Genomic DNA, 23,517 nt, shown 5'->3' on the forward strand with positions numbered 1-23,517 from the left:
GCTTCCCACACACCAGCCTATCTTTATTTGCCTCTTTTCTTCACCTTTCCTTCCCATTCCCCTGGCAGCATCTACTCAAAGCTATTGAAGCAAAAAAAATTGTGTCAGCTCTGAATACAGTCTATAAAACAGGTCAGGGACGACAGATAAACATGGCCTAATGCTTAATATGTAATTATGTTCCATAAATGTGTGCTGTAAAAATAAAGATAAACTGCCTATCAGCCATGCAGGTTACATAACAAAATAATAGTTTTTAAACTAAGGTTAAGTAGGACATCTTGACAACATCTGCATAGAAGTATAGAAATGCCATTATGAAAGTACATGCCTTGATTTAGATAAGGAATGAGTAAGATATCTTGTGCCCCAACCCTGATCTGGAATTCAACTTGGAAACTAAATAATATCCAGACATCTACTAGATATGTACTTCCATAATAGCATTTCTATACTGATGCTGCCAAGATGTCCTACATAACCTTAGTTTAAAAATTATTATTTTGGAATGCTGTGAACTGTATATTCAGCATACTTTATTAGTTTAGAAAATAAAAGTGAGGACCTGCAAGGACTTGTGGGGGCATCTCATTTCCTTTGTATCCCTCTTGAGTACTTTCTCTTTCATTTCCCATAGCCTCTTCCCCATTCCTGCTTCCTTCTCTGCTTCCCACCTACTAGCCAAACTACCTTTATTTGCTCCTCCTCATTTTCAGCTTTCTTTCCCATCCCTCATCTTTCCTATGGCCTGGTTGCATCACCAGACTGGGCTGAGTTGTGCCATACTAACTCCCTAGTTATACAGTGGGGAGCCATTAAAGACTTGTGAGATGCACCTCATTTTTCCCATATCCCCTTTCCCAAATTGTTTTATTTTCCCCTCCTGGTAACCTTTCTTCCAGTCCACCAACAAGCTTACCTTTTATCTGCCCCCCCCCCTCCCAAATCCATCTTCAGCTATATTTACACTTACATAATTGTTCTCTTCTCCATTTTATCCTCATAAAGATTTTGTTTTGGTTGAGAATGTGTGACTGGCTTAAGATCACTCATGAACTTCTGTGACAGTGGTGATTTCTACCTGCTCTTCCAAATCCTAGTCTGAAACTATAATCTCTATTCCATATCAATTTGTGTAGGGTAGCTTGCTGTTGAACAGTACCAAGTAGCCAGTCCTGGGTGAGTCTTGTTATAACACAGTGATGGCGAACCTTTTCGAGGCTGAGTGCCCAAACTACAACCCAAAACCCACTTATTTATCACAAAGTGCCAACACGGTGATTTAACCTGAATACTGAGGTTTTAATGTATTGTCGAAGGCTTTCACGGCCGGAATCACTGGGGTGCTTGTGGGGCTTCGTCGGGCTGTATATTATGTTCTAGCAGCATTCTCTCCTGATGTTTGATGCCTGCATCACCGTAGGTCTGGCATCTTCAGGAAGATCCTCCTGCATGCACAGATGCGGATAAAAGTAGAGAAAGCTGCTAGAATCGCGACTCCCTTACAGCCCGAAACCACACAGCACCCCACTAAGGTTTTCGTTTAGTTCAGAACTAACCTTTTAGTTTAGAAAAAAACTTGATTTGGCTCAAAGGCACATTACTACTCAGGGAGTAAGCTTGGTGGTAGTCAATTGGCTTTGCTTTGAAGCTAAAGGTGTGAATCCGCGACTCTAGGAGAGTTTTACTCAGAAGCAAGCCCCATTGCCAGCAAACCGAAAGCTTGCTCCCCAGGTAAAGAGATCATGCTTTTTGTTGCTTCCCATGAAAATCAGTGGGGTTTAACGGTGCTTAAACAGGGTTACCTACACCTGCTTCCCCACAAAACTAGGTCGCCTTAGGTTTAATGCTAATAATCGGGCCCAGCTGACCCAAGCCAGCCTTGATGTGGGGGGGGGGGGGGGGGGGACTCTGTTCTTGCACCTCGATGCCATAGGTTTGCCACCACTATTATAACAAGTCCCTTGATGATTGCTTCCAACCCAGAACCTTATTAGTCCTCTCTCAAAAGTTGAAAAAGGCCCTGCTCTCTCCCCCTGCCCTTTTATAACAGAAGCTTGAAGGCTGAAAATGCTTGTTGTGGCTTGCTGCTCTTGTAGCCCCTACAGTAATGGCCACTCTCTTACAAGACATTATCTTTTAGCTAAACTAAAAGAGCTGCTTCTATTATTTTAGGTCTTTTCAGATTTGTAGAAAGATCTGTCCTATCTGTTTTAGAACCCCAGACTCTAAATTTAAGAATCCACAGATTTGACCATGTTGATCATTATATATATTGATGATTAACACTTCGCAGAAAAACTGATCTACCTCATTTTCATGCTACCTCTCTTCCAAGCTGCTCAGTATGGTATGCGTAGTTCTCCCCATCAAAACACTGAGATGTAGGTGGCTGGCCAAAGTTTGCCCAGAGAATTTCATGGCTGACAAGGGAATTGAATCAGTATCCTAGTCTGACATTCCAATCACTGTACATACTAGCACCACATTGCTCCTCACTCACCCCCACCCCATAGGGTCTTTTTCAGCACAGACCTGATCATCTAATGGCAGGAATGCAAACGGTGTCTCCAAAAATGTATTTCTCTCTCACTAGGACAGTATAGCAGAAAATAGGTACTCAGAAATACTATTTTGTTGGGATTGGCTAAGCCTGCCTTCTGCCCCTTGTGACATGTTTCTCTTCCATCAGTCTTAGAAATTCTAAGCCATCTGCTTAGGTCATGAAAGTGTAAGGTACCAGTGAGGCAACCCATTGCTATCTAAGGTGGATTCCACATGGACCAAAAACAGTGGTGTGAAAATGGTGTGAAAACAGTGTAAAATGGTTTAAAACGGTGTAAACACCATTTTCACCTCGTTTTCACACTGCTGCTTTTGTCCCATGCGGAATCTGTCTAAGTCTTGCCCATAGCTCCAGTTCTTGTTTATGTAACAGAGGGGGAGCAAAATACTTGATAAACTGAACTACTATAAACTACTACCCTCTGATATAATTTGAGATTTCAAGGCATAGGCTTATTAAAGTCAATCGACACCTTATTGTACTTCCAGCTAGGGATATTCACTCACCCATTCAGCTCATTTTTTGTGAGTCACAAGCTAATTTTTAATTGACCAGTTTGGCTGTTTCTGAGCAATTAATACCTGCTCATCAGGTTACTTTACACCTATTCAAACAGTACAGTACAAATTAATTGGCCATTTCATGCACAGGCATTGTCAGCCGAAGGTAAGTCCTGCTTTCCACCCAACTTGCTCTTGCAGCATGCTGCTCTGCACCAATTGTATAAACAGTGAACAGATCATTCAGTCAGTAAATTTCTATTTTGTTTTTTCAAGAGTCTCACTCTTTGGGATTAAGTCTGCATCACTGACACTATTCCGCTCATGGGTATTTTTGCACGGCCTCATAGGAGGTGTAGTTTCCTCCTCAAATCATTTAATTGCCTGACCAAACCATACCTGACCCTGGATACATTCTTGTCACAGATGCAGAAGCCCCATGAGGCAAGGAGAAGAACCCACCAACCCAGCTACTGCATAGCTGCAAAGTTTCTAAGCGGCTCTTCAGGGTAGACGGCAGACAGGCAACCAGACTGGACAGTTAGCTCTTAGGTCATAAGTGTCAAACTCCCGGCCCTCCAGATGTTATGGACTACAGTTCCCATCATCCCCTGCCAGCATCATGCTGGCAGGGGATGGTGGGAACTGTAGTCCATAACATCTGGAGGGCCGGGAGTTTGACACCTATGGTTTAGGTGATCTTGGCAGTCACCTAGCTTTTTTTTATTTTTACCTAAACTTTTTGAAAACCATCTGACTCTTATTTTTTAACTTTTGTATTTGGCACTACAGCAATTTTTGAAGGAGCAGATTTGAACCATGGTTCAAAGAAGAGGCAATGAAAGTAGCCATTGCTTGATACTTAAAGGAAGAGAGGTGGAGGACATAACTTCCTTTGTACTTGGGAGTAAAATGTTTTCTATGTCAAGACCTCTCTTAGCTTTCCTAGCAGGGCCTTCAAAGCTGAGAAAAGAAAACAGACATTACAGTTGGAATGCAGAGGGATTAACTTTTTATTTATTTCCCCTGCTCTGAGTTTGCATTGTGCAGTTTGAACGGAAATGTCCTTGAAAGATGAGTTCCTCCATAAACTATTTCAGCTTCTGTTTGTTTTCAGATGGAAATTATTTTCTCAGAGACACTGCATGTGAGGAAGTGGGTTTTGATAAGTAAGACAAAGTAAGAAATTGCAGCCTGTAATATCAAGGAGCATTCTATTTTCAAGTCTCGGAACAAATACTAATTATGTGTTTTATTGGGCTTTGTCTTTGTCAAATTGTTTTCTCAAAAGCCAGCTAAGCAATCTGACTCATTTGCCAAATCCCTGGACACATCAAGGAACTCCTGTGGATACTTCTTGAGAAAGTCACCATAACCATAAGTATTAGTCCAGGGATGGCTGACTTCTGTATTCTGAAGGATCATTCTGTTCTCTAAATATTTCTTCATACAATCCAACCCTTTGCAAATGTTCAGGGTTATTGTAGTTATTGTCTACATTGAGCAGTGGAGCACCTAGATATAGACAGTATTGAGATAATTGAAAGTTTTCCTGAAAGTCCCCAAAAGGCAGATTTGCATTGGTTCACCTTTCTAAAATACAACTTTAAAAGACAGTCAATAAAAGTATATGCACCCACGGGGACTCAGTGCTTCTTTTCCTTTTAACTGGACATTGTGAACAAACTTTCTTCCACCACACCTTCATTAAAATTTACTCTGATATATGCAGTGAGTGGGGGTGGAGAGAAGATTAAATTATTCTGGTACTGTGGTCTGCCCCACAGCCACCAGTTGGAACATGGAAGGTTGTTTTAGATAAGGCATGGATCATTCATGATTCTAAATACCCATTAATAGTGTTAATGTTGGAATGTGATACCCTAATCTTACTTGTGTTCTACAGTGAGTACAGGTTAGTGTGGGTTACCAACTGTAAATTATGTTAGTATGCCAGATATTTGGACTGTCTATTTTCAGCAGGGATCCAGAGGTACAGGTGATTAGCAAAGTTCAAGTAATGCCACAACAGGATTGTAGGGGTTTCATCAAGTAGTACTTGATAGAGTATGGGAAGAGACAGATCCTGAAACAGACCATGCCCAGTTGCTGTAACTAATTTTCAACTCGATCAGCAATACCCATGAAGAGTGGGCTAATTGAGATCTTTTGCAGCTAGAGGAGAGAGAAAAAGTGTCTACTCGTTTCTCAAAAACGTTACATTAAAATTATACAGATTAGGTGAGACATGTAGCAGTCCCCACAGAAATATATTGGGTGGTTGTTCAGGTAGGTCACACAAGTCTAACTTAGTCACAAGCCTAATTATGGCCCTGTATGTGCCTTACAGGGTGACCACATGCCTGAGCAACTGCTAAATTAATTGAGAAATGGGAGGAAATATTTTGCCTGTTCTCTGTGCTTACTTAATGTCATCTGTACTCACCAGTTGTTGTCTCTCTGAACTAGGGATGTCATCCTTCAGTTGGGACCTGGGAATCCCTTGAAATTACAGCTTATCTCCAGACAACAGAGATCTGTTCCCCTGGAGAAAATGTTGCCTTCGTGAGTGGACTGTATCATGGTACTGTGCCCCACTGAGGTTCATGTCCTCCCCAGGCTCCATCCCCAAATCTTCCCAACTTGGATCTGGTCAGGCAATCCTACACCCCCTTCCCCATCAGTGGAAGGGGGGAGGGGACAGGGCAATCCTACTCTGAGTTCTTAGAAAAACAAAACTAATGATTAACAATGAGGCCATGAGAGACAAAACTTGAATATAGATGAACATAGTGAGTATGGTTGCCATTCTCAGGGTGGGGGCTGGAGATCACCCAGAATTACAACTGAATTCAGAGATCAGCCCTGGAGAAAATGGCTGTTTTGGAGGGTGGACTGTATGGCATTATAACCTGATTATGTCCTCCCCTGTCAAACTCTGCCCTTCCCAGGCTCCATCCTCCTGGAATTTCCTAATCCAGACAATGAAGACAAATAGTGGAGACCCCATGGAAAGTTTGGTGTGCTTAGACTGAACAAACTCAGTGTTTGATTGAACTGTAAAGTACAAAAAGTGCTCAGTATTATGTGGGATTAAGATCCCCTCCCCTTCCCTTCCCTCCGCTAGGTTGAGTGGGCCATGTCCAGATGCCGGGGGCCCTCCCCTTCCCTCCCTCTAGAGATGACAACTCTAATGAGTTGTGTCACACATTCTGTGGACAGAACAGTTAAGTAATATTTCACTTAGTCCTCAAAGTCCTTCTCAGAATTATGGAGACTAATACCGGTATGTTCCTTAGGTTTATGTAGCAAGATGGAATCTTACAATCTGGATCCATGGTGAGGAGGAACTGCTGGATTTTCTGGACTACCTTAACAGCATCCACCCAAACATCCAATTTACCATGGAAACTGAAAAAGAAGGAAAACTGCCTTTCTTAGATGTCTTGGTCTTTCACAGATCTAACCAATTGGGCCACAGAGTATACAGAAAGCCAACACACACATACCGGTATCTACATAAAAACTCCAACCACCATCCACAACAAAAAGGGGCATAATAAAAAAAAAATAAAAAATTTAAAAAGGGGGCATAATCAAAACTCTGACAGATGGTGCAAAATGAATTTGTGAACCTCACCTCCTCCCTGATGAAATCAATCATCTAGACTGGGCTCTGCAGGCTAATAGCTACTCCACAGCAGAAATCAGAAGAGCTTTAAGACCAAGAGAAAATCAGGGATTGTGGAGAAACAGCCCAGCCCAGGAAAAATATTTCTACCATACATCAAGGGAATCACAGATCAAATAGGGAAACTGATGAAAAAAACATAACCTACAAACCATCTTCAAACCTACAAGGAAAATACAGCAGATGCTACCAGAGGCATACCGGGGCCAAATGGCTCCCGAAGGCAAAAACCCCTCAGGGCACCCCCCACATGTGGAGCCCCACTTACTCACAAATAAGTGTGGCTTCTCATAAATAAGTCCCACTTACTTGCAAGTTGGGCTCCAGCCCCTCTTCGATGCCTACAAGCTGGGTGCAAGTTTCTCTCATGCCTGGCTTGTAGGCAGGGAAGAGGGGCTGCCCATTTGGTCACATGGGAGGGCCATCCAGTACCCACCACATGACCAAAAGGTGTTCACCCGGGGACATGGGGTACTTTTTATCTTTTCTTATCTTTTTTAACCCTGTCCCTAGGGCTGTACGCCACTGGATGCTATGCTCAGCAAAGGACAAGAGAGATCTTCTCACTTCTGCAGGAGTCTATCGCATACCCTGCAACTATGGAAAGGTCTACATAGGAACCACAAAACGCAGCATTCAGACTCATATTAAGTAACATTAAATACACTCAGCTTAACCATCCTGAAAAATTTGCAGTAGCAGAACATGTCCTAAACAAAACTGGACATAACATTTTATTTGAAAACACTGACATTCTGGACAATTTGGAAGGTTACTATGTCAGACTGCACAGGGAGGCCATTGAAATTCACAAACACCAAGACAATTTCAACAAGAAAGAAGAGACTCTGAGAATTAGCAAAGCTTGGCTACCAATACTTAAAAACACCAGAATCAAAGGCCAAGGGCATGCTAAGTTCATGGATAATGGACTTCACCTAGACACAGGATTTGCATTCACCAATACTGCTGCTGCTGCAGGGAATACAAATGCAATTCCAAATGTAAATGGACTGATAACCCCACTTGCAATACAATGCACTCAACCACACATTTGCATAGCAAGTTCCACCCAAACACTTACTGATTAGTTCCCCACCCTGGGACATGGACAATATATATACCACTAAACCTTTCCTTCTCACTATACACAGTGTGTACAGACTTCTCTCTGTTATACACCTCTGAAGATGCCAGCCACAGATGCAGGCGAAACATTAGAACAAAATCTACCAGACCCCGGCCACATAGCCCGGAAAACCCACCACAACCAAGATGGAATCTGTTTGGGAAAACTGTTTGGAAAGTGTGTTTGAAGATGTGAATATGCATAAGATTCCAAATTAATGGGGAAAAGAACTGAAAAAGCCCAATTCATTGCATTCATTAGAATAACAACAATGAAAAAACTGAATTAACAAATGCCATTCATCCCCCTCCCCCCATTTTGCATTCATCTATATATATATATAAAGCAAACAGTGACTTTGTTAGTCACTCTCTAACGCCGAAACGGCTGGACAGATCGCCCCCAAATTTTCACATGGCGTCCCTCCCTGTTGCGGGCAGGTAATGGGACCTTCAAATCGCTGAAAGTCCATACCTGAGCCAGGTAAAATGTCTTTTTCCTGGCGCACCAGCCCATGAAGCTGGCTGTGTTTACCTGTCACCCTTAGAATGTTCGTGCAGCCTGTCTGTCTGTGGCCTGAGGGCTTAGAATGTTCGCGCAGATGGGCAGAGATGAGCAGTGAAAATAGTAAATAGGTAATACTGTTAGGTAATACGAGTAGAAGTGAAACACATACACTTTGCCGTGTGAGTCGTCAGGTGGGGTCCCCCCCCCACTCACACGCAGGTAACTTTCACTCTGTGCCTCACCCACTGCTACCACACAATACAATCCTCACACACCTCACTCTGCCCTCCCTCACATCCAACCACCACTTACCCACTTCCTCACCCATATTCGCCACAGCTCTCTTTTACTAAAAGCAAGCTGGAGTTTGCCTTTTTCTTCTAAGAAAATCCATGGGGTGGGGGCGAACCAACACTACTGGCTCCGCTTCTTTTGCACATGGCCCTTTAAGAACCCAGGGAGCTGGCCTCGATCTGAGCACCTCACCACCCTGCCTCTGCTGCCTGACTGGGATACCCTGCTTGCCCCAGTTCTGCCTTCCCCAAGCCAGGACTGTGCGTGTCAACCAGCCTCATGGACAGCGGGATTCACACTCTGGACAGTTCCGTTGTGGAATGGGAAGGGTTACCTTATACTAAAAAAACAAGACAGCACCATATAACAATGTGAATTGAAAAGAGAAAGAGGGGTTCCATTTGACCACCCCAAAAGGCTATACTGCGGATCATTGGACCTGCATGGACATCTGTGTGGGTTGCGGACTGTGATGAGAAGGACAATTGCCACAGCAATGAGTGGCCGGGCCCCGCTAGTTTTATATAAAATTGGAACTTTCCCCCCTAAATAAATTTGACAGTGATGGGTTCAGCCTATGAGATTTTCATCCCACTTGAATGGGGAAATAAGATGGTAAATGCAGAAATTTTTTCTTATCTTTATAATTGCTTACAAAATGTGGATGCTTTTTTATCTTTTTAAGTTTGGTAGAGAGGATCGATTGGGTGACCAGTACTTTAAACATTTTGATCAAATTGAATGGATAATAAGGAAGTTACAACCAGAAGTGTTCAAATAAAATAAAACTGAAAATAAAAGCTAATAAGAGCAAGACTGGGTATGTGTAATAATAGATAATTAAGCTTTTAAAACAAAATCTTTGGGATGCTGCAAAGGATTTTACCTTTTCCTTTTTCCCTACTTTTACTGGACACGTTGGCTTATTTCCTCTTGTAAAGCTTTTGAATTTTGACAGCAATATTTTGTTGTATGCCTTACAAAAGTCAAACATATAAATACTACAATAAACAAATTTGTTTACCTTCTACAAAGTACAAAAAATAGAAATAACTGATTGTCCAGTATAAACAAGATGAGATATAAAGAAAGTTGAAATTAAATTGTTCTTAAGCACAGAGCTACAGCAGTTTTGTGTCTGGAAAAAAATACTGGCTGGAAATTACTTAAATGATATGCAATGGCCCTAGGAAATATATATATTTGTTTGTTTACCAATTCTTGTCCTCAGAATTCTTGGGCATATCCCAGTACTATCCAGTGGTCCCCAGTACTATCCATGGTGTGTCTGTATGTGTGATCCATCAATCTAAAAGGTCATTCTAACAGAAGATATCCACTTTATGGTTGTACCTCATTTGGCCCTCTCTGAGTCTGGCTCGACAAATCCCTGGACTTGATCTCAATAACAAGTAATGATGCAGTGATGACATCCTGACAGGATTAAAAATCCACATAGGAATGGTTTCTTTATCATTTGACATCTAAAACAAGCTACATATTGAAAGAAAATATTGTCTCTCCCACACAGAGGTATATCGGTATAATAATGCATATAAAATACATTACAGATTAACATTATTCAGACTCATTCCAAATAAGTCCCTGTTTAAAACAATTGAAGAAATTAGTGATACCGGTTTTTGTTGTCCTTTGCTAGGCATTTCTTTGCGATTACCACAATGGAGCTTGACAATAGTTCTCCTCTCCTCCATTTCTAAAGCTGTTGACCTTCTTTAAACAAACACAGAAGTTTCAGTGTTAGTGACATACATGCTTGATCATCCTTCTCTCAACTATACCTAGAGTTGACCCAGACTTGGCCATGCACCAGATTTTCCGATTTTCCAAATTGGCAGTTGTTACAAACCTTTGTGAAACTAGCCCCCAGCTGCCCTTCCTTTCAGAATCCTTGTGAGGTAAGTAGAAGTAGGTGATTATTATCAATTTTTAGAAATGTGGAACTAAAGAAGACAGGGAGAAAGAAAGAGATTTACTCAAAATCACCAGGTAAATTGTCTTTCTTAAAACAGAAGGTACAGTTAGGAATTTAATTTCACTGATTTTCATGCTCACAGCTTTATTTCTGTAACATCTTATATTAAAGAAGTTTGTCTTCCACTTGCTTTTTGTTGCCACTAGATGGCACTATGGTTTTGAAAAACAAGTCCAAACGGTACAGTTCCTTCTGTTGTAAACATCAGAGGTCTCAGAGGAAATGAGGAGATTTAATAAATGCTGTGTTTATTAATTTCTCATAGTATGTAAACTTCTTGTACAGTTGACACTGTTGTGACTTTGAAAAATGTTGATTGGAGTTAAGTGCGAATACTGAGCTCTCAAGTTTGTTTTTGTTATGCTATTTCTCCATCTTTCTTCAAATGAAATTCAAAATGCCATAGATTAGGAAAGAAAATAAGTGAGTGTCCCTGGGAGCCCTGCAGTAATTGTTATTTTGATATGCTGCAAATACTTTCTTTGGCTAAAATGAAATCTATTGCATTTATCTATTGCTCCAGTATCACAATGCCCCAAATTTGACAAGCTGTTCTTAAATTTTAGAGTTCTAGTACCAGTTTCTGATAGATTCTGAAATATGAAACATACTTTTTTCCTCAAGAACCTAATCACTTTGCCTCCAATTGTAACATGAAACCTAATTTCCACCATAATATCAGTACCCTCCAATCAAAATATTGTTAGCATATACTCACAAGAGATTTAAATAATTAGCATTTCTTCAATTAAGTTTCTAAAACAAATCTGGTACAAATGTCCCGAAATTTTTATTTAGTGTTTTAAGAAGCAGTCCTTTAATGAAATGAATTAATAATTTGAAAGATGGTGTGATGAAATAGAATTTATGTATTGCAGAAAATAAGATAAATTCCAGATAGTAAGTTCAATCAGTTTGTGGGGGAGGGTCAGGGAGGGATTATGATAGTTTAGATAAATAGACAGAGCCATGTGGTGTAGTGGTTAAGTCAGTGGTGAGGATCAAATAATTTAACAACCAGTTCTGGTGGTGGGATTCAAATAATTTAACAACTGCCGAAGTAGTGCAATCCTGCTGAATCCCACCACTGGTTAAGTGCTTGCGGTGCCACTCACATGGTCAGGAGTTCGATCCCCCTGCGGGTCAGATATCCTGGCAGCTGGTAAACTCAGCCATCCATTCATTTCTTGGTCAGTAAATGAGTACCTAGCACCTAGCTAGGAGGTAAAGAACAGCTGGGGAAAGCAATGGCAAACTGCCCCACTTACGGCTTGCGTATAAAACCACTGCTTGCAGTGGTATCCCAGAGTCGGATACGACTGAAGGGGAAACTTTACTTTTAGATAAGCCTTCCATTTTGGGAATCAAGTAGGGAGATAAGCTTGGGTTTTCTTTTTAATTTTCTAAGATGTTGAGAAATTAATTAGAAAAAATATAGAATTTAAGCTTGCTGATCTTAATGTAAACTAAAAAGGTAATACAATTGTAGATAAGATTCACAGGAGTAGATGGGCGGGAATCAATATAGTTTTATGTGGTATGTGTAATGTGCTCCTCTGTTGTATAAGTAGAGTAACTGGCTCACTTTTGATCTCCCTTTTGTGCATAGTTGTTATAGTGGTATAAAAACTAATAAAATTAATTTTTAAAAAAGAAGCAAGGCCTACTTACCTTCTACTAGTTAGAATTTCAGACTAAGAGAAACTAGAGTTCAAATCTCTACTTAGCCATGAATCTCTCTCACTTGATCATTGTGGACCAGTCCCTCTCTCCTACACAAGCTACTTCTTCACACGGTTGTTGTGAGGAGTAAATGGGGATGGGAGAGCCATATATGCTGCCCTGAACTCCTTGGAAGATGGGTGGGATGACAATTATATACTGAACATCCGTATCCTGGAGGCCTGGGAGGAATGAGGTGTGGGGGGCACAGCTTTCCTTGAGTTATTTGGGCAGCATCACTTTTTGAAAATCCTTCTGCCCTTTTTCTTGTAATTGACATTTACCTGCTGCAAATGTTCTGTACCTGCTGGAACATATTCAGTTATCATCAGGCTAGGAATGGGGCAGGGGATTCTTTTGATTAATTTGGAATTAATATTTTTATGCATACCTTGGAAGTCCAAGAAGGCACAGGTTCCTGCTTGGTTTGTGAGTAACGCTGTTGTGCTGACTTCTCTCTGTGATACACCTCTCTGTGCTACACCTCTGAAGATGCCAGCCACAGAAGCAGGCGAAACGTTAGGAACAGGATCTACCAAACTACGACCACAAAGCCCGGAAAACAGCTGCTTTTGTGCTGCTTTTCTCATTCTTTTATTGTTAGAAACAGTGACAATTGAGGACTTGGTTATTTTTCTAACTCTCCATAAATTAGAAGACTATACATTATTGAAGTTATTAGAATAGTGTTGCATGTTTGTGCTTTCCTTGTTTATTTCCAAAGGTACTTCAGAGTCCATTAAGTTCCCAAATCTTAAAGCTAGATTTCTATTATTGAGGGGAAAAATGACTTCTATTAAGAAATTCAAATATTAAAGGCCAACTGTTATTGTAGAGTACAGTCCGAGTGTGTGTGCGTGCGTGTGCAATAATTTGTTTTAGCACTATTATTCAGGAACATTATTGACCTGGCCATATCACGTTTCTTTTGGATTTGGTTTTTTTGATCAATTGTATTATTTTTCATAATTAACAAAAAGAAAAAACTACATACATGTATTATTAACGAAAATGGATCTTAACTAGTAATATTCTGTAAAGTGAGCTTTTAAAGTTTTCTGATAATTTTCCACAAAATCCTTAGACTTTTTATTAAATCTATCATTTTAAAAGTTAACTGTTACCTATGATACACATTAACTAAGAGGAATATTAGTTTAATCATATTATTTCTATGTTTCAACATTAAAAGTCTATCATTGTATCCTCTTGGTCAGACCTTTATCAATACTAAAAGAAAAACAATACACTTATTCATGTTTTCAAGAACAATACACAAAATACAATGTTTATTTTTCTTGGAATACTTAATTTGATCTTCTATTCAGAAAGCTTGTTAGTTTTGCCATTGTAGCATATTCTTTTAATTTATTCTCCCAATTTTCTAGATTAGGGGGTTTTTTCTGTCTTTCTTTTTGCTTTCCATTTAATTGCAAATATCACTGGTCACTGTTGTCAAATATTGAAACAATTCTTTCCAACTTTCTTGAGAAGTTCTGTGGTAGAATTCCTAACAGCATTGTCCTGGTGTCCATAGCAAAGTTAATGTTCAATGTGTGGGGGGTTGTTTTTTGGGGGTTGAATTTACAAATTTGTCGCTTTCCAGAATTGTTTCACTTTTCTGCATGACTACCACATGTGATTAGAACTAGGGAGAGTGATTTGGTAAACCCAAATCACCTCAAAAAACCTGAAAAAATCTGGCAAGTATTTGGATGAGAGACCTCCAAGGAATTCCAGAGGCATAACAAGGAAGCAGGGAATGGCAAACCACCTCTGAACATCTCTTGCCTTGAAAACCCTATGGTCATCATAAGTCAGCTGTGATTTGATGGAAAAAATATATTCAGGCATGTCTGTCTTTCTTGATCTACTGGTTTATTATTTTATTTTATCATAAATTTCATTGTTTATTGTTATCCTTAAAACATTTCTGTGCCATTTATTGATCTTCAATCCGATGCAGACTTATCCCAGCCTAAGTCCATTGATTTCTATATGCTTAGATTGGAGTAATTATGCATAGGAGTTCACTGTTAGTCTTGATATTATTATCAGTTATATCAGTGAAGTTGATTGGCTACCTCCATCCTTCCTCCTCACCCAGTACCTGCTGGCCTATTTGCCTGCCTCCCAGGCAATGCAAGCAACAATTTTTCCCACATGCACGTTGGCATTCATGGAGAAAAGGGAGATGTGGCATGGCTAGTCTTTGTCTCTACCATCTCCTAACTCTCTTCACTTGTTGTCCCAGCTGGGAAATTGAAGCCAGAATGCAAGGTAACAAAATCATTGTCCAAAGTTTTTAGCAGGTGCTGGGAACAATTCAGTTCAGATTCGGAGTATTCATGATGTTCAAAATGAGGTGTGCTTCAGAACAGATCTTTATTCAAGAATAAGCATGTGAAATCAGAACTTCATTAAGTCCTTTTTGAAAATGTAGCAAATGAAAATATTAAGCAAATAAAAAGTACTATGTTTGACCTAGACATTTGCGTACCTCAAATGCTTTGTAAATCAGAGAATACCCTGCAAAACAAACAAAAAAATTACTGTATTAAGAAGAAGACTAACTTGGAGAGATATGCATGGTGTTGGAATAGGGATGTACTGTCCTCATGGTTTTCACTGTAGGCCTCATCTTCTCCCCCAGTTTCAAGACCACCCTCTCTAATATATCCATCAGTCAGTTTCTCAAGCAGCAAGCTGACGCTAGGGGAAAGACTTCCTCCTCCCTGCTTCCTAATATAAACAACAACAGGAACTTCAGGGAAACCATCCACCTAGTGGCTGTTGTTGATGAAAATGTAGCCTACTGCAGGATTCTTCCTTTTGTGCCTGAAACAAAGTAAATGAGAGAACAGATACAGTGTATAGCAGAAGGATTCTGCCAGTGCCTCTGTAGCTGTTCACACTGAGCAGGAAGGAGTTAAAGAGTCCTTACCTGTCTCAAGGCCTTTGCATGAATATATCAGTAACCAGTGCTGGGGCAGCTGCTCTTCAATTCAAAAGATTACCCCCACTGAATACCATTAGGTCTGGAGTACTATCATAGTGCTAAGACAACACATTCCTTCTTCACCTGTGTCTGCTTAACAGCACAGTCTGAAGCAATATTACATTTTTTTTACGTCCACTGAAGTCAAGGGATCTTAGGAGGGCATAACTCTGTTTAGGATGACACTGTTGCTGTTGTACAATTCTCCTCAGCAGCATGGAGTGAAGCCTGTTGTGAAAAGGCTCATAAGAGATCATACCCCTAAACGCCTTTTCCGGAGAAGTGTAAAAAAACACACAAAACCTTCAACATCTCTCCATCTTGACAGTAATGGAGCAGACAGAATGAAAGGCATTCTTTAAAACTTTGTCATGCTAGGGTTATTTGAACAGAGAATTTTGTATCTAACCCCCCCCCCCCCGCCCCATAAAGAATAACATTAAGGACTAACATGGGAAAATATGGCTCCTAGCTCTGATGATGTAATGGTTCTTTGTGGTGACATTTTTAAGAGCCCTTGGGGAGCAATGACAATAGCAGAGTAAGAATGTGAGATGTTCTTTGTAGTAAAAAGGAAACAAATAAATGTCCCCATTAAACCCTATGAGGTCAACAGCCGTTCTCCAGATCATTTGATTCATACTTTCACTGACTTCTTTTCTGACTTATCTTTTGGAAGGAACATAAAATAAAGGTACTGCTTCCAACCTTTTGTACACAGAACATGACAAAGGGCGTTGAATCTGAAAAAAAAAGTGGAATCTGAACAAAAATAGTGGAGTTTAAAAACTGCCTTTATAGAAAACCTTTTTAAAAGCCTTTGCTAGGACTCCTTTCATCAAAACTCCCCTTTTTTATATTAAACATTGTTCCGAAATGTTCTGATTATTTGATGGAAATTTTTGAAAATGTCTAACATTCACTTCTCGTCATGCCATCTCCAAAGAATATCACAGAGATGACGATGGTATGAAACGGATGACCTCCAGGAAACTGTGGCATTTGTCTTACAAAGAAAGTTAAAGTTTAAAAGAAAGGTGCTTGTGATATGTGTGTAATGGAATGTGCTTGTCTCTCCCGGTAAATCCAGAATGATGCCTGGCACTGCAGACTGTGAGGAAATGTCTGTTACTGATCCCCCAACCTAGGGTGCTGTTCTGGGTTACCTCTGTCTTTCCTCAACCTGCAGCTCTCCCCACACTTGTAACTGCAAGCAAAAATTGAATATGTACTGTTCTGCACCTTCCTCTAGAACAGGGGTAGGGAACCTGCGGCTCTCCAGATGTTCAGGAACTACAATTCCCATCAGCCCCTACCAGCATTGCTGACAGAGGCTGATGGGAATTGTAGTTCCTGAACATCTGGAGAGCCGCAGGTTCCCTACCCCTGCTCTAGAAATATTATTATGGGGAAAGGGAGTTGTAGGGAAAATACACTAACTAATAGTAACAGGACATAAAGGCTCAGGAAAATGGGAGCCACAGCTTATGGACTCAAGAAGGCACTTTCTATGCAGCTGATAATTGTTGGAGACACAGTGGAAAGAAAGACCTATCAGGGAAAAAATTCTTCTGTTGCAAGATTGTTTGACTGTGATGGTTGGAAAGGTTCCCAGTCAGTTTCATTCTCTCTTAAGTCTTTCCCTCTTATTCTGAGTCAGAGTTCTGACTAAACTCAGTTAAACCAAAAACAACACCTATGCAATCCTTTTTCTTAGAACCAGCCAAAATGACACAAAACAGTATTCAGATTTTTCAGTTCCCCAAAACTCTTTTTCAGGCTGTATGTTCAGCATGAGGGGAATATGTTTTAGGATTTTAAAATCTTGACCTGCAACTTAGCTGTGTGAGAGGCTGAGCAAGTGTTCAGTTTTGAAATTATGCTGATATCAGTCATTCAAAGAAGAAGAATTCCATTAAAAATACCAAAAAAAGTAACTGATCAAATGTCTCTAGTACTAGAGGAGACAAAAATAAAAGACATTAGAGCAGAAGAAGAACATGGTGGTTCTTGTATTAACAATGTTCAAATCAGACAATCAAAACAGAATTAGTAGTAATATCTTGTGTGACAAGGTAAACAGATAAGCACAGTCTTTTCCTTTGTTTTCATGCTCACTATCCTCCAGTTGACCTTCTCTTCAAACTGTGCTTGTGCTGCAATATAAGCTTTTAAAAATATGGATGGAATCTTCCAGTGCTGTGTTGCAATACTTTACTTGTGGTATGCTGTGGGGAAGACAGGGAAAGTTGTGTTGAGCATAGTGGCATTTAGAGAACTAGCCACTAGATGTCAATATAGTTCCATAAAAACAGAAGAGGGAAAAACAGATTCTGTTTTCATTAGGAAAAGCTAGAGGGTTTAAAGAGTTGCACTTAGACTGCATTATGCTTTATGGGAACGTGCACATTTGCTTAGAAAATAAATAATAACTGAGACAGCTTTTTTCAGATTCACACTATAAATTTTTTACCATAGTTGAGTATGATAGGCTATAACTGCTCAGGATAGCAGAGCAAGCGGCAAAGTTACAAAAGACCCCTTTTAAGTTTTCTTCTACACCAAAACACACTTGCAGCTGCCTAACACTGTCAGACCAATGGTCTGTTATTGTTCTTCATATCTTAAGAACAATAGCTATTCTCTCAGTGTTACAGTAAAAATCTGTATCTCAAGAAAGTGACCAGAGACATTAAGGATTAATACAATTGAATGAACGTTAAAACTGCCTAGCTAGGCATGATCTCATTATTATGTTGATGGGCTTTGACTCCTAAATGTTAGATGTATAAATGGCAGAATCTTTTTAATGACAACACTGCTATTTTATAAGTTATCTAAAAGCATGTGAAACATCCATTTCTACAAACAAAAGACATTATGGACCTCACTAATAGAAGAAATGCAGCTTCTGGTGTACTCTGTGGTTTTGCATTTTTAATAGATTGCATTTTATAAGCTTTTTTAGAAACTAGGCTAGAAGGGTGGGATGTAAATTTTGAAGTGACACAGGGGTGAATTTCCTGGAAGCCACACCTTTAGTAAAAGTCACTTTTCTGTGACTAGTATGAGATCATATGTTTGAAAAGCAGTACGTTTTCAAATAACAAATGCTGGTTTCCCTGCTCTATTGCTAAGGCTGAAGTAATAGTATTTTTAATCACACAATTGCATCACTATTTTCAGCAAAGCTAATCCCATTAACAGAAGTTCTAATGACCCAGCTGTGGATAACTGCAAGGTTGCCTCCTGGTGTTTTCTTTTCCTATGATGCAGAATACCTGCTGAGGGGCTTTGTTGATTGTTCATTTTTAAATTAGCCACTTTCTTGTTTTTGAATCCCCAAAGTGAAGTTGAAGATGGATAATGATTGATGGTTGTGACAAAGAAGTCACAGCCCTTTTCTAAATCTGAGGTGGGAAAAGGTTATTGCCTTCTAAACAGCTTGTTGTGTTCTCTTGACTTTGACCCGTGAAACTAACTTGGATTTCTACCTCCACATTTAAATTACGGTCCAAATAGTCAAAATAAAAAATTTCAAACTCTATTGCAATGCAGTTGAAGTTCTCCTGTCAATATTATTAAGGCTGAAAGGTACTTCATTTTGACTGGGTCATGTTCAGGTTGACTGTCTCAACAGCACTGTTTCCCTCACTATAAATCTTGAGAAACCAGGTTGATAAAAGGTACACATCAGGGAAAGTGTTCAATATCCATTTTTGTCATAAGAACATAAGAAAAAGTCTGCTGGATCAGACCAGAATCCATGAGTATATAGACTAGGCAGCTTGGAATTAACATTAGTGGACCATCAATTGTCAATTTCAAAATAGAACTTGCAGAAACTGTATCTGGAACAACATGCCACATTATATATCAGACAAATTACAGATCTACGCAACTGATGAGTTTGATAGTCATTGTCTCTTCCCAAAAAAATACCATGGATTATTGTGGTTTAGGACAGAGATTTCTAACAGTATTCTCAGCATCTTAGAATTTATAGTTCCCAGGATTCATTGGGAGATGCCGTGATAGTTAAAATCGTAAGTTTATTACTGATATTTATATGGGAAATAAGCAGTAGGGCAGTACATAATTGGGCATTCCTTTAGGAGGAAATTTAATAGGACCAATGAATTGGAATGTGGTGAGGAAAAAGTGTCCTGCCAGTCCAGTCATGTAGACAATGTCCAGTGGAGCAATGTAATTTAGTGCTCATCATAAGCCAAATATCTCAAATATCAAAATGTGTTTGTGAGTTGGCATTTCACCAGTGGCGTAGCTACCATGAGGCAGGGTGGGAACTGGAGCCCCAGGCAGATGCCATTGGGAGTCACAAGGGGGCAGAACATTGCCCAACACCTCTCCTCCTTTCCCCCTTACCCCACCCTGCTAGGGCCAACAGAGGCTGCTGCATGTGCCCCTGCCCAGCCCCACCCCACCAGGACCTAAGTGGGGGATTGGAGCGACACGGGAACCTATGGGGGCCCCAGAAAACTCGGAGTCTGCCCCTGGCTCCATTTTCCCTAGCTACACCCCTGCATTTCACCCTAAAAGTTAGACAGTGTGACCTTAGTAGTGTCCAGTTTTGATTCCACTAAGTTGTATCCACTGTTGATGCAGATGGGGAATGAATAAATGAATGAGAGAAAGGCATTTGCCACTTGTTTTTCTTCTCACAGGCAAGCAGTTCATAAAAATTCTGTTTGCCTTTCTGCACAAACGTTGTCCCAGAATGGAAGAAGACTACTTCAAACTATATCAAAGCACATTTTTAAAAGCTCTCAGTCATAATCCAGCAGCAATCAAACACTTCAAAGTCCCATTACATTCACTCTGTTTCACTCTCTTCCATAGTGATCAATACTATGTTATTTGGCTGGATCATGTCCATAGGTTGGAAATTCTTTTCCTCTATCAGCTGTTGCCCAAAATTTCAGGGCTGAAATGACCAACACTTCAATCCATTTTCTTAAGCAATATATCAGGCACACCTTAATGTAAAGTGCTCAAGGTTTAACCAAGCAAAGAAGATACACTGGTCTGGACAGAAGCATAATGTTCTTTTTTGGAAGGCAAGAATGACTGCCAAACCTTAATTTTTAAAGCCACCCTGGTAATTCCCCCTTTGCACAAGCCAGAATCAATTTAAGGCAGTTGATGCCAGAGTGTCTGATAGCTGGGGAACACCAATCTGAACTGCTCATTCAGCATGGAATGCAGTCTGGGCGTTTGACACATTTAACCCTTAGATGCTAACAGGGTACAGAGGAGAGGGAGGTGATATTCAAGAAGGAAGAACAAGAAAAATCATCCTGAGTTAAACACCACAACATCTGCTGAATTCGATACACAGGTCTTTTCCTGTGGAATTCTGGAGCTATTTGAAAGGTATCTATTGGGGCATCAATACAGGTTTTCTCCCTCTTGTTAATATAGAATATTAAGATTAAAAAGCACATGTTAAGACATTTCATTGTGGTCAGTTTTTATATCTCATGACAACTCTACTCCCTGTTGTCCAACACAGATGAGCCAGTTGCTCATTTTTTAAAAATAAAGAATTCGCATACTTGGTACAGGAATCTGTAAAGTTGTTGAATAGCAATAGCCTCTCCACACATAGAACCAGTAAGCAGGCCAGAAATGTAAGAGGAATATCACATGCAGTCTTGAAATGAGAGGGGATAAGTTACTCCTTCTGCCATCTCTCCTAGGCAGCACTGCTCTTTCACCAAAAGCATGGATAGATCCAACTGGTTATTGGTCGGCCTCATTTGAATTAACTATGGGTGTACCAAGTTAAGGCTGCTGTTCTGCAGAACTTTACTATTAGAAAGCCAAATGAATCCTAATCTCTATTTGACTGAAGGATTAAATTAATCCAGGATAAATCTCTGTATTGGTTAGAGTTTTAGACTAGGACAGGGATGCCTAAATCCCAGTATTTTCAACTCAGCCATGAATCTCATCTTAGACCAGTCATTCTCTATGAACCTGAACTACTTTACAGGGTTGTTGTAAGATAAAATAGGGAGCGGGAAACCATGTGTGCTTTTCTTGACCTCCTTGCAGAAGAGGTGGAATAAGAATGTGATAAATAGCTAATTATCCAACTAAATTGTTTCTAAGCATTCATTCTTCTCTGTGCATAAAAAAGCCAGTTGAGAATGAGGGTGTTTTTTCTTTTTCTTTTCTTTTTTTTTGCAACAACAGCCTCAGCATAAAGCCTGCAATCTGCAACTGAGTCTCCCAGGAGGGAGGTTGTCAAAGAGGCAGCATTGCCCCAGTTCTTTTAAAGCATAAGCAGATAAAGATCTGCACACATGCCAGCCTCTGGGAAAAGCTGCAATGAGTTCAGCAACAATGGTGAATATTCCATTAAAAATAAAAGACACAAAGTACTCTTTGTTTCTCATGGTGTTTATATATCATATACATATATATATATATATATATATACACACACACACATATACATACACACACAGAATTCTCTTTTTAAAACATCTAAACCAGTGTAAAACTAATAAAAATGCACTGAATTCAAGGATCTACTTTTGTAGTAAGGCTAAATATGGAAGCTTCAACAGAACTCTCCTTGGTTTTGAAAGAGATACATCTGTTTATTTGCTATGTATTGCCTCTTGATTAAAGTCATAAATAATTAGGATGTTCTCTGTGTCATTAAGAATGTCTACTGGAGAATTTGCTAAGGCATGAGGGAGTGACCATCTCGTCATGTACAAGATCTTGGGAAAGAGAGATGGTGGACAAGCCCACCCCCCCAAAAAAAACTGCACCCTTCCCAAAATTGAGGTAGGCCAGTGGGTGGGCAAAGGTGAGTGGGCAAGCAGCGACCAAGCAGGACAGGCAAGTGGTGAGTGGGCGGGCAAGCAAATAGGGCAGGCAAGCAAGCTGAGCTGCTGGAACCTGCTATGGACTTCAGTGGCAGGGCCCAGGATGCCCATCTGAGCCTGTCCACCCACTCCCTGCTCAGGCTTCTGCAGCCCAATACAGCTGCTTGCTCCTGGGGGGGGGGGATGCATCCCCCATGTGGCACTTAAAAGTGGCACCTGGAGCATCCATCCCCCCTGTCCCTTCATAAGTAAACCATTGGTAACAGCGAAACAAGACATGCTGTGAAATAAACCTGTGTCCTTTCTAAAGGTTTATGCTATGTGTGAATAGTATGTAAAATAGTGTCAAAAAAACAACAGCCTGGTTCATTTCCCCAAAGGAAGGGAAGGAATGTTCTAAAGCTCTTGTTTATGACTCTGTGTCTCACATACTGGCTTCCAGGCAGTGGGAGTTGCACCAACAAGGTGGGTGCGTGTGTGTGTGCAAAACCCTGACAGAGCTGCAGCAGGGCATGGTAGGGGCAGGGCAGGGCATTCCAGGGGCATTCTGGGGCAGGGGTGGACGGTGCCACAGCAGGGGTGCAGGGCACGCGCAGTTTCCCCTTGCTCCGCCCCTGCTTCCAGGCAAATCCTGCCTTAGACACATGTCTGAAGACATGAGCCCTGTGCCCTTCCTTCACAGTTGTCTTCCTTTTCTCCTTGAGATCTTGTTTTCCCTGTGTCCTCTTATCACAACTGAGTATCATTGTTTTGCTAGCTTTCAGGCAAACTGGGTCATTATATCCAGGGTTGGCAAACTGGTCCCATGTTTCCTATTCAAAACTGAGCCAATAGCAATGCACTGTAGAGCAAACTGAACATAGTAAATGTGGTGGAGGAAAGCCCTTCCATTTTGTATAATGAATCATCAAAATCCTTTATAGAGTTCTTTACAAATGCAGCTTCTAGTCTAATCCCATGCTGAAGAATGCTTTAATTGTGTCTCGGATGTAGATGGGTTAACTGAACCTTCCTTCTCCAGCCCACAGATAGACTTGACATGTTGTACCCTCAAATCCATAAAGAGAAGACTGTCAGATTCTATGATGCTTCTTTTTAAACAGAGGCTGGATGGCCATCTGTCAGGAGTGCTTTGATTATGTGTTCCTGCATTGAAGGGGGTTGGGCTTGATGGCCCTTGGGGTCTCTTCCAATTCTATTATTCCTTCCCAAATTGCAGAATAATTATGGAAGAAATTCTGGGTCTTGCCT

This window comes from Sphaerodactylus townsendi, linkage group LG03 (genome assembly GCF_021028975.2).
Source record: "Sphaerodactylus townsendi isolate TG3544 linkage group LG03, MPM_Stown_v2.3, whole genome shotgun sequence".
NCBI lineage: Eukaryota > Metazoa > Chordata > Lepidosauria > Squamata > Sphaerodactylidae > Sphaerodactylus > Sphaerodactylus townsendi.